This window comes from Pinus tabuliformis, chromosome 5_1 (assembly GCF_031772625.1).
Source record: "Pinus tabuliformis cultivar Carrire ecotype Pingquan chromosome 5_1, CPIR1, whole genome shotgun sequence".
NCBI lineage: Eukaryota > Viridiplantae > Streptophyta > Pinopsida > Pinales > Pinaceae > Pinus > Pinus tabuliformis.
In genome coordinates, this window is record NC_142305.1 from 846,287,746 (window position 1) to 846,303,765 (window position 16,020).

General features: G+C 37.9%; 1 pseudogene; it reads left to right on the plus strand.

Annotated features, from left to right (window-relative positions):
• The first annotated feature begins 10,313 nt into the window (after nt 1-10,313).
• LOC149167503 (chromatin-remodeling ATPase INO80 pseudogene) lies at nt 10,314-14,993 on the plus strand (annotated as a pseudogene).
• Nucleotides 14,994-16,020: the final 1,027 nt, after the last annotated feature.

A 16,020-nucleotide genomic window follows, 5' to 3' on the forward strand; every position in this document is an offset into this window, starting at 1 on the left:
CCAGGTGTTTAAGTCTTACCTTTAGTCCAACGTTGTTTGTAGCAGCCAAGCCTCTCCAATCCAGATGAGATCCTCCTTCTCCTTGAAGCCTGCATTCACTAACAAGCAAACGATTACATAGCACCTGAATAACTCATATAATAAAACATATTCATCATAAAGACCAAGGAGTTTATGAAACAAATTATATATAACAACTTGTTTAGAAAAATGAACTTAATTGTATTAATTCGAAACAAAATAAACCATTACAACCAGTGCCTTGGTGTTGTGCAGGTCCCTCCCAGGGTCCAGCAAGAGTTCTCCTTTACTTTGATCATCTCACCCACTTCCAAATGAAGCTAAGAAAGGATTGGAATCTCTCCTCTCAAGCTCTATAAGGGAGTCCTAATTTCAGCAGCATCTACCCTTAGGAATGTTCAACTTTCAACCTCCCCTCCCTCTGGGCCAATGCCTATATTTATAATGCTTTGGAGGAAGTTAATCAGGTCCACCATCAATGGGATAAGCTCCTCTTTCAATGGGATAGCTCCCCTCTTGATGGGATAAGTTCCTCTTTCTTTGGGATGCATGAACCATCTGGAGGCGCTCAATCCACGTCAAACCATCTTCTAGAATGCTCTAGATTCGACCACAAGTACCTTTTTTGAAGTAAAACTTGTGCCTTTTGACCTTTACATGAGTACGCACCCACCCCTTTACAGACAGAGCGTACAAGTATGCAGGTATTATGAACTTGAGGTGCGTACACACAGGTAAGGATAAGAGAAATTGCGTAACCAGAGTTATATTGATTTTTAAGGACTTTCTCTCTTTCTTGGAATTTGACATGAGGAGCAGAGGTATAAGACTCACCAAGGAGGACAGTATGACAATTGATGGAGCCACACTGACTGCAAATAGTCATGGTGACAAATTTTAGTGTAACAGATTGCCCCCTAAAGTGCGAAGCCTATAGTAGATTAGGGTTTCATATCATATAGGAAGGGTGAAGCACTTTATCATTTCAAGGATTATCTTGTGGAGAGCCTAGTCGGAACCTACAAATATTCAACACAAAATACATCTATGAGATCATATCATCGCTGAGGTAGGCATTCCCATACTCAAATTGAAAACTTTAACTAACAAACTAACTACTGCTCTGATATAGGAATGATTTTGCAGTACATCATAATCATAGACTCATGTAGACACAGTATGGACGCAGCCATCTATTTATGATTAGAATACTGTATAATGAATACAAAACTCCTCGCAACCTGGATGGCGGAAACTAGATCCAGGGTCTTAATTTCTACTTCCCGAAATAGTACGATTCTATCCATGCGAATAAATGAGTTGATGTCGAACATGGTAGAAACCACTTGATTACCAGTCGATGATGTAAACTGTTAACAAGTGTGATAGAGACCACCAGTAATGTCAATGGTTCTCAAAGTACCCAGTACAATCCATGAGATGTGAATGAATGTGTTGATGTCGAACATGTCACGGAATCCTTCGATCGAAAGTCAATGATGTAAACTGTCGTCAAAGGCGAGAAACCTGCCATTGATGCATGCAGATTTCAAGGTACTGACAATTTCTAGGTCATCTTTCTAGATAATGTGCTGATGTCGATAGAAAGCGACCCGTTGCAGGCAAGCCCACAACACGAAGTTCAAGTTGAAGAAATGTAGCTGTAAGGACTGACTCAGGGATGGTCAAGATGGATGACAGATATTTTGCAGATGAATGGTTTATTTGCAGTGACCTCTTGAACACATAACGACACAACAGATGGCTTGGTGACAATTGACCCAAAGTTAACACCCAGAAACCGGCTGAAGACTTTCAATGTGGTTTGATCAACTATTAGGCAAAGGATTTCCCAACCCAGGTGAATGAAAAGTGTCGTGTTCAAGAGTGGTGATAAGGTTTTTCTGAGACAGAGTATAACAAATAGGCTCATTTTCCTCTCTTTTCCCCCACCATTTCTGGCAAGTACCTCTTTATTTTTTACAAGCTTGAGGAGGATAACATTTGCTTGATTATAAGCTCATCGCTTCGGATGAGTCCAACTTAGTTTAGATTCGAACCCTAAGAAGGAGTGGTCCGTTCCTATTTGTAATCGAACAGGTCCTTTACTGTGAAATTTTAACGAGTCCAGTATAGGAGAAACTCGGCGTTTTTCAATTTTAGAGAGTCTGAAAAACTTAAGAAGACTCCAGGGTTGACCTTTTTCGTAAATTTGTGTCTCCCAAGCCCGAAAAAGTATAAAATAATACTTGAGAGAACCGCTTGATCTTTTACGACCAAGGAGTACTTTTCGTTATTAGTGTCACTGACCCGAAAAAGTAAAAAAGCGATCAACGACACGTCGTTTTATAACCAATATCGAATTTGAAATGACAAAATTCCAGCAATCGTTTCATGTTTTTTACGGTCGGAAAAGAGTTGTAAGTGGACCGTCTTTTTAGTTCTGTTTTAACGAGTTTAAAAAGAAAAACTCGGCAATCTTTTCATGTTTTAGGAGTCTGAAAAGGGCTTAAAAGAGAACTCCAAGATTTCACTTTTTCGTAAGTTTTAACGAGTTCGAAAAAATGATAAAAATGTACTCATGGTTTTCACTTTTTCGTAAGTTTTAATGAGTTCGAAAAAATGATAAAAATGTACTTATATGGCCGACTTTCAATTTTATTTATGAGCAAGAAAAGACGGAAAGAACTTGGCATTTTCATTTGTTTTACGAGAATGAAAGATAGCAAAATAATCTCGAGATTTTCCTGAGTTTAACGAGTCTTGAAAATAACTGAAATTGACTCAAGATAGGTTTCATTTTTACAAAAGCTTGAAACAGAGAAAAACTATGCTTCAAAGTAGTTTCATTTTTACACAAGCTTGAAACAGAGAGAAAACTGTGCTTGATGCCCCCTCAGCATAACTGCTAGAACGCATGCCCCCCAGCTTCATTTCATTCAACTAAGTACAAGCTAGATGGAATGAAGGTTCATGTACGAGATCATTTGAAAGACTCGACCTAAAACTGTAAGAAAATTATGCAAAACACTGAAATAACTAACCTAAATCTACAACTTAACATTTATGAGATCTATTCAAACTCTCGACTCAATTAGAGGAGGATTTGTTTCATTTTTTAACGAGCTTGACACAGGAAAAGAACTATGCTCGGATCCGGTTTCATGTTTACGCAAGCTTGAAACGAAAAACTATGCTTGTTATAAGTTCACATGCCCCCAGCATAATGACGCAAATCAAGGTACATGCCCCCCAAGCTTCATTGCATTCAACCAGGTGGATGAAATGAAGGTTTACTTTCAAGTTCGTGAAAAGATTCGACTCGAAAAGGGAGTTGTTTCATTTTTAAGGAGGTTGACACAAGAAAAGAACTATCCTCAAAACCCTTGTTTCATTTTTTAAACTATGCTCATGTCTACTCTCTACAATCTACCTAACAAAAAACTTTACTCTAAAAACCTTGATTCATTTTTTAACAAGCTTGACACAAGACAAGGAACTATGCTCTAAAAACCTTGATTCATTTTTTAATGAGCTTGACACAAGACAAGAAACTATGCTCTAAAAACCTTGATTCATTTTTTAACGAGCTTGACACAAGATAAGGAACTATGCTCATGTCTACTCTCTACAATCTACCTATATAACCTACAATCTACCTGATTCATTTTTTAATGAGGTTGACTCATTAACAGGAACTATCCTCTAAAAACCTTGATTCATTTTTTAACGAGCTTGACACAAGACAAGGAACTATGCTCAAAAAATCCTTGATTCATTTTTTAACAAGCTTGACACAAGACAAGGAACTATGCTCATAAAATCCTTGATTCATTTTTTAACGAGCTTGACACAAGACAAGGAACTATGCTCATAACTGCTGATTCATTTTTTTAACGAGGTTGACTCAGTAAAAAGAAATTTCCTCGTACCTGATTCATTTTTTAATGAGGTTGACTCAGTAACAGGAACTTTCCTCGAAACATCCAATTTCATTTTTTAACGAGGTTGAGAGAGGAACAAACTATCCTCGTGCCTACTGATCATGGCTTCCAACTGGAAGAAAGACATGTCAATGGACACACCTTGATCATGGCTTCCAAGAGGTCTTCATCAGAAGGAAGAATAGTTCTCTGGAAGGAACACATGTCAAGGGACTCAAAAGGGATAAGAACATCGTGTTCAAGTAATCCCATAGAGTTTTCCATGTCAATTACCGGATCTAAATCAAAGGATGATGAGCAAACAGTAAGAGGCTCACGTACATCGGTAACTGAAAACATGGGACCAGTTGCCACATAATTAACCCGTGGCAGGGTAGATACCACTTGAGAATCAGGAACATTTAGGGCTCTCATATTATTGGTAGTCGGAACAAGACTAGGGAACGAAAGCTGTTCTACAGTCACAATACTGCCATTTTGAGGGAAAGACATCACGCGAAAGAGTGTCGATACGACAACTTTCATTGCATAAACATAGTCTCGCCCAAGGAGTAAATTCAAATCCAAGGGACCTTGAACTACCATAAGATCAATACAGACAGTTTTACCTTCCAAGGTAATAGAAAACTTAGGAAGGATCCCTAAAGGTTCACTAATGGTTCTGTTAAAAGCTTTCAGATTCTGCGTAATAGGCGCAAGCTGAGGGGAACCCAAAGCTTTCCAAACAGTTGAGGATAAAATACTAACAGAAGCACCTTCATCTACCTGAGTACGATGTATGTCCCTACTACCAGCTTTGACAATGATTTGGAAAGGGATGGAGGAAGGAAGATGAGGTTCTGTCAGTCTATTCCAATCAAAGGAAAAGACCTCAGTATTTGGAGGGGGTTCTGTAGAAACAGGTGGAATGCCCCCCAGCGTAGAAGAATCTGATGTAACAAAAAGAACCTGAGCGGTATGAAGTTCACTCTCTAAAGGGAAAGTGGGATCGACCGAATGTGTAATTGAATCGACCACTTGATCAACTAATGGATCATCAACCTGAGTGACATGAGTTTCACTCTCCAATGGAAGAGTGTGATCGACTGTACTTGAAATTAGATCAATCACTCCGTCAGTTGACGGTAGGTTGGGAGAAAGTTTACGGTAACCAGTTGGAAATTATTGCTGTGGAATAGTAAGGTTTTCCAACAATTTTGAGGCTTCATCCATGTGAGGGCAAATGTGAGTTTGATGACTCCCTTTGCATAACTTACAAGGAAACCTAACTTTACCCTTTTTCCCAGGAACCTGACTATCACTGGTTGATGGATCAATGGAAAGTTGATGTGATTTTTCTGACCATACTTCCAAGACCTTTTGAATACCAGGACAATTGATAAGGAAGTGGTCACCCTTACAAAGCCTGCAAGGGTATTTGGGTTTACGATGCATGTGGGAAGTTTCCTCAACACAACTAACACTTATAGCCACAGTTGGTTGGTTGACTTCTTTCTTATCTTGCTTCTTCTTCTTCTTCTTCTTCTTCCCTTTCTTCTTCTTCTTAGCCTCCTGGTTACTAGCATCAAGGCTTTTACCAAGCGAAGAGGAAGAAATGGAGGAAGAAAAATTAGGCGAAGAAGGTAAAGGGTCAATAGAAGGTTGGTGATGTTGAGATGGTGAACTCTGTTGAGGTGAAGCATTCGGTTGAGGTGGAACAATTGGAGTATTTGGGGCCAACGAAGTTGAAAATAACCATATTGGTAAACCTATTGTAAATCCAAGTAATGACAAAGTAGCCATATAAGGAGGACCAACATTTCCAAAGTAAGGAAAAGTACTAGGATTCTCGTTAGGAGGGGTTCCTAGGTTGGTAAATTCTGGAACATTTGCCATTATATCCAACTTCAGTGAATTTTATTAACAGTTTAAAACTAAAATTAACAATTCACAATTCACACTTAACAATTAAAATTCACAATTCACACCTATGGTCTCTAAAAGTAAAAACAAACAAATTAACACGCGCTATCAAATCTAGGAGTCAAACCACACACAAACAGTAACCTTCCAGACTGAAAACACTAGTTGGTGATGAAATCCAACATCGCAGAATTCAGTACAGAAGTGGCGGGTGGAACAGTTACCCCGGCAACCTGCTTAATGAATAGACTGGACCAAGTTCCTCCACTTTAACCGTCTCGAGTGAAATGAACCCCCCAGAAAATCCAAGTGAGTCTAGCCGACGTCTGCTCCAGGTACAGTGGGATCTTCCCTCCACCGTCACATTAGGAAGAATCCTAAAGATAATAGTCACTAAGGTCACCAACAACAACAAATATACCTGGGGGAACAGTCTACAATCCAATACACACGCAAGGGCAGAGTAACAAGCTCAATCCCCTTGCCACCTCCTTGATAATAATCCAAGGTTTACCGACAAGTGACCCCAGGCTCCTCGACAATGGTTAATCCGAGGTTTACCGTTTGTAGTACGTGCATATCTGGCGTCGTTCCCAATGAAGGAGGATTGATCCCCTCACTGGTTCGGACACGATCTCGTGCTTCTCCTTTAAGAGGAGCTTTCTCAGAGCATAAATGTAACTATTGGATTTATCCTACCACAAGATGAGCTACTTGTTTGGTTTTGCTGTCTTGGAGAGTTAATTACTCTCCTACTCCAAGACACTAGCCTGATCTATGCTGGTGTATCAGAGCCCTAGAAATGTAAAAATTACTAGATGAATTTTAATTAAGCGTTGTGTTATTTAGGCTATTATTACTCAAAGGGGTAAATGGATACGAAACCAATGGTGTTATGACCCGACCCAAAACTGAATGCAATCGAATATGATAATGTAATCTTTCCAATTCGATGAATCCTAACTAAAGTAAGGAGAGAGTTTCCATTCACTTCCAACAATGCAAAAAATTGATCACTAAGAGAAAATATAACAAATTCTCTAATGCACTAATTTCATCAAGAAAAACTAATGCAAATCAATTCCAAAATAGGTTTTTTTATTTTTTATTTTAACAAAGCATGAAAAACTACTTAACAAAAATCAATTTTAAAATCTATGAAAATCTAAGAGAAATTTACTTAAAAGCAAAATCAATGAGGTGAAAGCTTACAAAATATAATTCCAGGTTGTTTTACTCAGTTACAATTCAACCAAGGACTAATTCATGCAGAAACATAAATCAGTCAAAAACAAAAATAAAAAGCTTTTGTTCTTTTTCTTAAGAATGAAATTCACAGCTTAACCAACAAGCCTTCTCGAAATTCCGCAAAGAGACAACACAAAGGTAGGTTTCTCACAAAGGTGGATTTTACGAAAGGTCCGACTCCTAAGAAGACTGAAAAGACCAGGGATATCCAAGGTTTTTACAACTTCTAAAGCCAAAGTCACTACAAGACCAATACAAAAATCAAACCTAGGGCTAGAATCTCTATGAACTTCACTAAAACCCTTGATGCTAATGAAACAAGCTTAGATGAAAACTTTTGACGGGTAACCAGTGGATCTGGGCAGCAAAAAATAAACTATAAACAAAATCTAATAGGTAAAAAAGGAAAAAATGGAATTTTCTAAACTTTTGACAGGGTACGCAGGCAGCTTGTTTGCACAGGTGCGGCCACGCTCTGTGTACAAAGCAGAAGTGCGTACAGGTACGCACTGTGCTTAACGCAGAGGGTGCGTACTGCTCTCAAAATCAAGAAAAAGAAAAACTAACTCAACCCTAAGCTATTCCACCCAAATTCACAGTCAATCAGTCAAAAACCAGAAAGAAATCAACTTTTCTCAAATCAAAGTATCAATCAAAAGAGAAATCAATCAAATCCATGGATCCCCAGTATGGTCACCATTTTGTCATGCGAAAAGAGTCAATTTTGCGGACAAAACCGACCTCCCTAGAAGCTAAGGCTTTCTAGTGACAAACAAGACAATCAAGCACTATCTTTCCCTAAATATGCATTTAAAATAAAAGCAACCAGGTGTTTAAGTCTTACCTTTAGTCCAACGCTGTTTGTAGCAGCCAAGCCTCTCCGATCCAGATGAGCTCCTCCTTCTCCTTGAAGCCTGCATTCACTAACAAGCAAACGATTACATAGGACCTAAATAACTCATATAATAAAACATATTCATCATAAAGACCAAGGAGTTTATGAAACAAATTATATATAACAACTTGTTGAGAAAAATGAACTTAATTGTATTAATTGGAAACAAAAGAAACCATTACAACCAGTGCCTTGGTGTTGTGCAGGTCCCTCCCAGGGTCCAGCAAGAGTTCTCCTTTACTTTGATCAGCTCACCCACTTCCAAATGAAGCTAAGAAAGGATTGGAATCTCTCCTCTCAAGCTCTATAAGGGAGTCCTAATTTCAGAAGCATCTACCCTTAGGAATGTTCAGCTTTCAACCTCCCCTCCCTCTGGCCCAATGCCTGTATTTATAATGCTTTGGAGGAAGTTAATCAGGTCCACCATCAATGGGATAAGCTCCTCTTTCAATAGGATAGCTCCCCTCTTGATGGGATAAGTTCCTCTTTCTTTGGGATGCATGAACCATCTGGAGGCGCTCAATCCACGTCAAACCATCTTCTAGAATGCTCTAGATTCGACCACAAGTAACTTTTTTGAAGTAAAACTTGCGCCTTTTGACCTTTACAGGAGTACGCACCCACCCCTTTACAGACAGAGCGTACAAGTACGCAGGTATTATGAACTTGAGGTGCGTACACGCAGGTAAGGATAAGAGAAACTGCGTAACCAGAGTTATATTGATTTTTAAGGACTTTCTCTCTTTCTTGGAGTTTGACATGAGGAGCAGAGGTATAAGACTCGCCAAGGAGGACAGTATGACAATTGATGGAGCCATACTGACTGCAAATAGTCATGGTGACAAATTTTAGTGTAATAGTATGGCATTGGGGTTTTGTGCTACACTTTATGCTTACTCTCCAACATTAAAATAAGAGTTCCCAAATTTGTTTATAAATGTTTGATTTTGGGCCAAACCTAGTCAAATATTCTCAAGTTTGGCCAAGATGCAATGAGCTTAATTATGTTTGCCTAAGCTAGTCAACAAGCTTGACCCAGGATTTTGAAAAGGAAGTTTGATAGATATGACTGCTTTGACATATTTTAACAAATTTTCCCTTTTTGTATGTCTCAAAGAGAGAATTTGAACTAGCCTCCTCTTACCACAATGTGGCTAGATAAGTGAGATAAATCAGAACCAATGGTATCCACTAAGAGATTGTGGGTGAAAGGCATTCATTATGCCAAAATATCCTCAAAACTTGCATCTGACTTCAGTCATTGCTTTTTGTGTTGTTGCATCCATAAGCACAAATGTGCTTTTGTCACCAAAGAAGCTTGAACACTAATATTGGAAATTTTAGCACCTCACTTTTACCAACTAGGCAAGCCACTATTTCAGAATTTATTTTAATTGTGGAGTTTTATGCCAATTTTCTATTGGGTAAATCCAAATCAATCTTCTTTTTTAGACTTTGCCCAATGTTTCCTGGGTCCATGTCTTGTGACTGTGCTCTCCACCGGGATATAAAATTTTGAAAACTAATCTCTTTGAATCAAAAACTTATACCATAATATAAATAGGCAACTCATGTCTTCCAATTCAGAGGTTACCTTGATTGAAGATCCCTCTCCACATTTTGGTCCAGATATGAAGTTATACATGTTAACAAGGATTGGTCATAGAGTTTACAACAATTGAGCAGCCTTTTAAAGGGTGGTCCCAACTTGAATTCATAGGGAAGATATTTTAGTTCATTCAACACTGAAAGATAACGTTTGTGGCATGTAAATCAAGCAATGTTAAATCAATTTTAAATTTTGGCACATGTTCAAGAAACTAGTAACTTTTGTAAATACTAAATACTAAATACTAAATATCAAGTATTGTGGGTTAATGATGAGAACAAAGATACAGGATAGAAAAAAGGGAAAGAAGAAAAATGATGATCTTGTTTGACAAAATTTGCGTTCACATGGGGTAAGTGGTAACTCAAAATAAAAGGAAGCAAGCAAGCAGCAGAGCATTGGAAATATGGTAGAAGAAGATATGGCCTAGTCTGAACCCCTGCATCTCAAAACCTAGATTTCTTCACTGTCCTCATAAGCTTCATAGGTTTATTCTAGCGTAAGGGGCAAAAGGGCACCTAGGGTATTGACTACCCGCTATTTGATGGTTTGATTCCCAAACAAAATACACACCCCTGCCGGTGAATTTTGGAGGGTTTCAGTGACAAATTATCATGCAGGTGCCTCGTCAAAGGGCACAAGTCTAATCACTACTCCTGGAGGTGATAACAATTTCTTTTGTCCCAATATCAGGATGGAGCACAAGTCACCTTATACCAATGGCTACCATCTGGCTAAAAATAATTATTCATATTCATAACTCTTTAACCTAGATTCTATATGGAATTATCAGGTACCACAAGATAATGATGATGATCCAAATAATTACACTAGCAGTAGTCAAGATGAGAGTAATGGAATTAAAGGTTGTGACACAATGCTTGCACAAATAAATGGTGGTAGGGCTAAGAGGCCATCAAATTTACCATCAGAGATGGCTTTAAAAAGAAAATTGTACCATGTTGAACTAGAGGTTGGTTATAACTCATCTGCACAGAAAGATGTAGATAGAAATGATGAAGATGATGATGACTTTGAGAAGCACATATCAGAGGAATATTATCAAAACATGCTTGGGGAACATGCACTAAAGTTCAAGAAAGCCAATAAGTTGAAAGCAGCAGCAGCAGTTGTTGCCCGCATAGGTTCCTCCACTGCAAAGCGTACTTCAAATGGGAAGAGTTGGAAATTAAGTCATGGTTCTCAGATGGTTCTAAAAGATGAGAGGACTCCACATGGATTAGACATTCCTACTTTGTCAAGTCCTCATATAGATGATGCGGTCCAGAATCTGGGGAATTACAACCATCTTGACATTGCTCCTGAACATGGTCCTCATGCATCAACATCTGGTTTATTGGAGATAGAAGAGGGAGTTTCTTTTAAAATTCCACCAGTTTATGACAAATTAGCACCATTTCTTAACTTGCCAAATTTTACAGATGTTCAAATAGAGGAGAGTTTTTTGAAGGGTAGGCTAGATTTTAGATCTTTGTCTACCATGATGGCTGCTGATAAAAGGATTATACATCAGAACTATCTGGAATGGGAGAACCTTCCAAAAAGTATGAGACTCTTCAGGGCAGGTTGAAAGTGTTATCATCATCATGTGACTCAAGCCAAAAGTTTTGTTTGCAAGCATTTGATTTTTATTTGGAAGCATTGTCATCACAGCAGGAATCATTAGACATTCAAACATTGATTATGTCTGAAATGGGTGAATTACAAGTTTGTTACGTGAAGGTATTGGAGAAAGGGGGTAGCTATGAGATTATTTAATGCATGCTACCAAAGAAGAATCCCATACAAAAAGATCCTTCTATGGTTGAAAGGGAGGATGCTAAGAAAATTGCAAAGAACTAGGCCAACATTGTTAAAAGAAACTTGCCAAAACACCATAAAACTTTCTCATTATATCACAAAAAACAATCAAATGATACTAAAAGTTTGCAGAATATTGCCAAAATGAGGTTAAAGATAAATTTGCACGGTCCTTGAATTTTATGAAGGCTGCATCAATGCGCACTAGGAATTAGCTAGAGATATATTGTTATTCTGGAAAAAAAGCAGACAAACAAGCTAAAATTTGGAAAAAGGAAGAGAGGGATGCAACAAAAGCTTTCAAGTGTGAGGAAGACCTTAGAGAAGCTAAAAGGTAACAACAGACGCAAAATTTTTTACTTTCATAGACAGAGCCTTACAATCATTTCATGCAGAATAAAACAACTTTTCACCTACTAAACCTTCAATGCTAGTTGTTGGAGCCTCTACTACCGAAGATCTGGGTCAAAAAATAGATCATGTGAAATCGATGGAGGAATAAGATCTAGAAGAAACTACATTTAAATAAGAAGTTATTAGAGTTTCAAAGAACATAGACTGTGAACATAGAAAATTAAAATAAACGAGTGCATTTGATTACGAGTGTTTAAAATTTCGTGGAGCTGATAGCCTGACACTGGAGGGTGTGGTTGAAGGTTCTAGCAACATGGATTTGCTCAACCCTTCCTCAATGCCTCTTACCTCATCGGTGCAAACACCAAAAATGTTCACTGGTATTCTGAAACAGTACCAACTCAAGGGTATTCAATGGTTTGTAATTGGTTATGAACATGGACTGAATGGCATCCTAGTTGATGAAATGGGTTTAGGAAAGACCATTCAAGCAATGGCATTCTTAACTCATTTAGCTGAGGCAAAGAACATATGGGGACCATTTCTTGTGGTTGCACCTGACTGATGAAATTGGAAGGTTTTGTCTTGATTTGATATCTCTCCCTTACTGGGGTAATGAATGGATTGTACTTCAAAAAAATATAAATCCTAAACAACTTTATCGAAGGGAAGCAATTTTTCATACACTTGTCACAAGATACCAGCTCCTTGTAATTCATTAGAAGTACTTAAGGCGAGTTAAATGGAATTATATGGTTTTATATTAAGCTCAAGTGATTAAGAGTTCAAACAGAATATGGTGGAAAACGCTCTTGGGTTTCAACTGTCAAACTCGCCTTTTTACTGGAATAGCCATTCAAAATAAGATGGCAGAACTTTGGGCACTACTTGATTTTATCATGCCAACATTGTTTGATAGCCATGATAAATTCAATGAATGGTTCTCCAAAGGCATAGAAAACCATGCAGAGCGTGGAGGCACTTTGCATGAACACCAACTTAATCAACTACATGTTGTCCAAGAAAGATGTGATCACTGAAATGACCAATAAAAATGAAGTAACTATGAACTACACATTGAGCTCTCACCAACAAGCCTTTTATCAGGCTATCAAGAATAAGATTTATGTAGCCAAATTACTTGATAGTGCCTGAGGTCATATAAACTACAAAAAGGTTGAAAACCTCATGAACATTTTTATCCAGTTGTGGAAGGTATGCAATCATCCAGAGTTATTTGAAAGGAATGAAGGGTGCATGTTTATGTACTTCGAGCAAATTGGGAATTCTCTTTTACCACCACCTTTTGATGAACTGGAAGATATACACTATGTTGGAAGTCGAAATATTATCTCATACAAGATTCCCAAGCTAGTCTACAGAGAGGGTATTAAGAGCCAACCCATGTTCTGTTCTGGATCAGTTCAGGGGTTTTGGCAGAGATGTTTGAACAACTTGTTTAATGTCTATTCGCCTGAAAATATTCATTCATCAATTTTTCCACGGCAAGCAGAAGGGGAATCTACTTTTCCTACTAAAAGTGGCACATTTTGGTTTTCTCATATGATTGACCTCTCGCCAGCTGAGGTTGCTTTTCTTGCTACAAGTTCAGTTGTGGAGTGGATGCTTTATTCTTTAGCGAAATGGGATCGCCAATTTTTAGATGAAATTATTGAAGGCTTCATGGAAACTGAGAAGGATATCTTGCAGTATGATCAGATTGAAGAAGACAAAGTGAGAGCTATCAGTAGATTGTTGATGCTGCCAACACGTGCAGAGTCAATATTTTGGAGAAGAAAGTGTGCTACTGGTCTTGGAAGTGTACGATATGAAGGATTAGTCATCTCCCATCAAGACCATTGTCTTAATAATATTGGACTGTTAAAATCTGTTTATTCATTCATTATGCCAATTCAAGCTCCCCCGATTGATGTCATCTACTCAGATAGGGGTTTTGCATATCAAGATGCAGAAGAACTTCATCATCCATTGATGAAAAAACTACTTGTTGGTTTTTCTTGTACATCCAAGTTCAATGGTCCTACAAAACCTCGGGATCCTCATTATTTGATTAAAGAAAGACTCAGATTTATTCTCTGAACAACCAGTTCTTCAGCTTACAAATAGAATATTCAGATCTTCACCTCCTTTGCAAAGCTTTGATCTTGCAAAAATTCTTACGGATTCTGGGAAGCTACAGACATTAGATGCTTTGCTGAAATGCCTCCATGCTGAAAACCATTGAATTCTCATGTTTGCTCAAATGACTAAAATGCTCAATATTCTTGAGGACTGCATGAATTACAGGAAGTACAAATATCTTTGTTTGGATGGATCTTCAACCATAATGGATCGTCATGACATGGTCAGGGACTTCCAAAACAAGCAAGATATATTTTTCTTTTTGTTGAGCACAAGAGTTGGGGGCCTGGGAATCAATCTCACAGTTGTTAATACTATTATATTTTATGAAAGTGATTGGAATCCAACTTTGGACTTATAGGCCATGGACAGGGCACATCAGCTAGGACAAACAAAGGAAGTCACAGTGTACAGACTTATTTGCAAGGAGACTGTCGAAGAGAAAATTTTGCAAAAAGCTAGTCAAAAAAATATTGTTCAGCAACTTGTTATGATGGGGGGTCATGCACAAGGTGATTTAATGCATGCTGAAGATGTTTCCTTGTTGTTGGATGATGCTCAACTTGAGTAGAAGATAAAGGAGCAAGGACCTATGCAGGGTAAGGATAGGTAGAGAAAGAGAAAGGGCATGTCCAGCACAGCAAAAGCTATTCGGACCAATGCTGAAGGTGATGCTTATTTAGAGGATTATGCAGTAGCACAAGAGAATGTTATTGAACTAGATACTGGAAAGGTAGGAACTAGAAAGAGAAAATTTAATTTAGAGAGGAAGCCATCTTCAAAACCTAAAAATGCACAGGAAACTATGAAGGATTCAAAGGTACCTCTAGAACAAATTGATCCTAAACATTTGAGAACAAATAGTGATTCTAAACAGAAAGGAAGACCTGGGAAGATAATGAAGAAGAGTTCAAATGATGTCTCACAACTAGGCATACCTGTTGAGAAAGTTGGAGAGTCTGCATAATCCCCTTCTTTTGTTAATACAGGTAATATTGATGCCAATGCAGAAATTGAAGAAGAAAATTCTTCTCGCAGTTGGTCTTCTCCAAGATAGAAGCCCATTTGTTGGGTTTATCTTTAACCAGCATTGCAATTTTATTGGTACTAGATTATCCTATTCTCAAGGTGCTTAAGCTAACGTAACTCCCATGCTCTCAGACTCAAACTATGCACAGAAAACTTGAAGCAGGATATTTTTTGGCATATGAGAGGTTTGAGAGCTATCTAAGGTTGGTTCAATGTATTTTATGTTCTATAATGTTCTTCAAATTGTATATGCAACAAAGTTGAAGTCAACTGAAAAACAACACTAGCCTTTGGTAAGTGAAACATGGAAGCAGAAAAATATTTATAGAGGAGTATCGCTTAAAGAATAGGTGTACAATTAAAGGTCATGAATGCCTTCCAAATAAGATGAAATACAAGTATACAGGGGTTAGCCATGTTGTAAGGGGAGTTAGAGAAATTACATCCCACGAATTCCTTTGATAATAACAGTTATTCTTATTCATAGTATGTTCAATTGATCAAATGAGGGCATATTTTAACTAGGGATGACAGTAACAATAACAAAGATTTAGTAAACATATCAATAGATAAATAGAAAATCCTGCAATATATGTATCTCCAATGTGGACATTATATGGGTATAGATATTAGGAACCTTTTTCGTACATTACTCAAGACCCATTTCGTGGGAACTAAAAGACACATTATTCAACATTATGAGGTCCTAAAACCTATAACACACCCTTGCTAAAATAAAGTTATGAAAAGGTATAAAGGTCACAGGATGGAATATAAAAAAGAGTCACTACATAATTGCAATAAGCGAAGCAGAATGGTCAGGTATTTTGCCTTCCAAATTATACAATCCCAAAAGCGGAGATTTGTTGACCAGCAATGAAAATCTATAAGAGCTCTAGCACCGTAGATTTAGTCTCCTAAACTATGGTTCCCTAGCTCTTTTGAACAAAATGATGTTTGGATTCCATGACTTCAAGGTCAAGGAGATAGAGAGTCATGCAATATATGTGCACTCAACAAGCATGCTAAGGTTTGCTTCCCAAGCAGCAAGCATT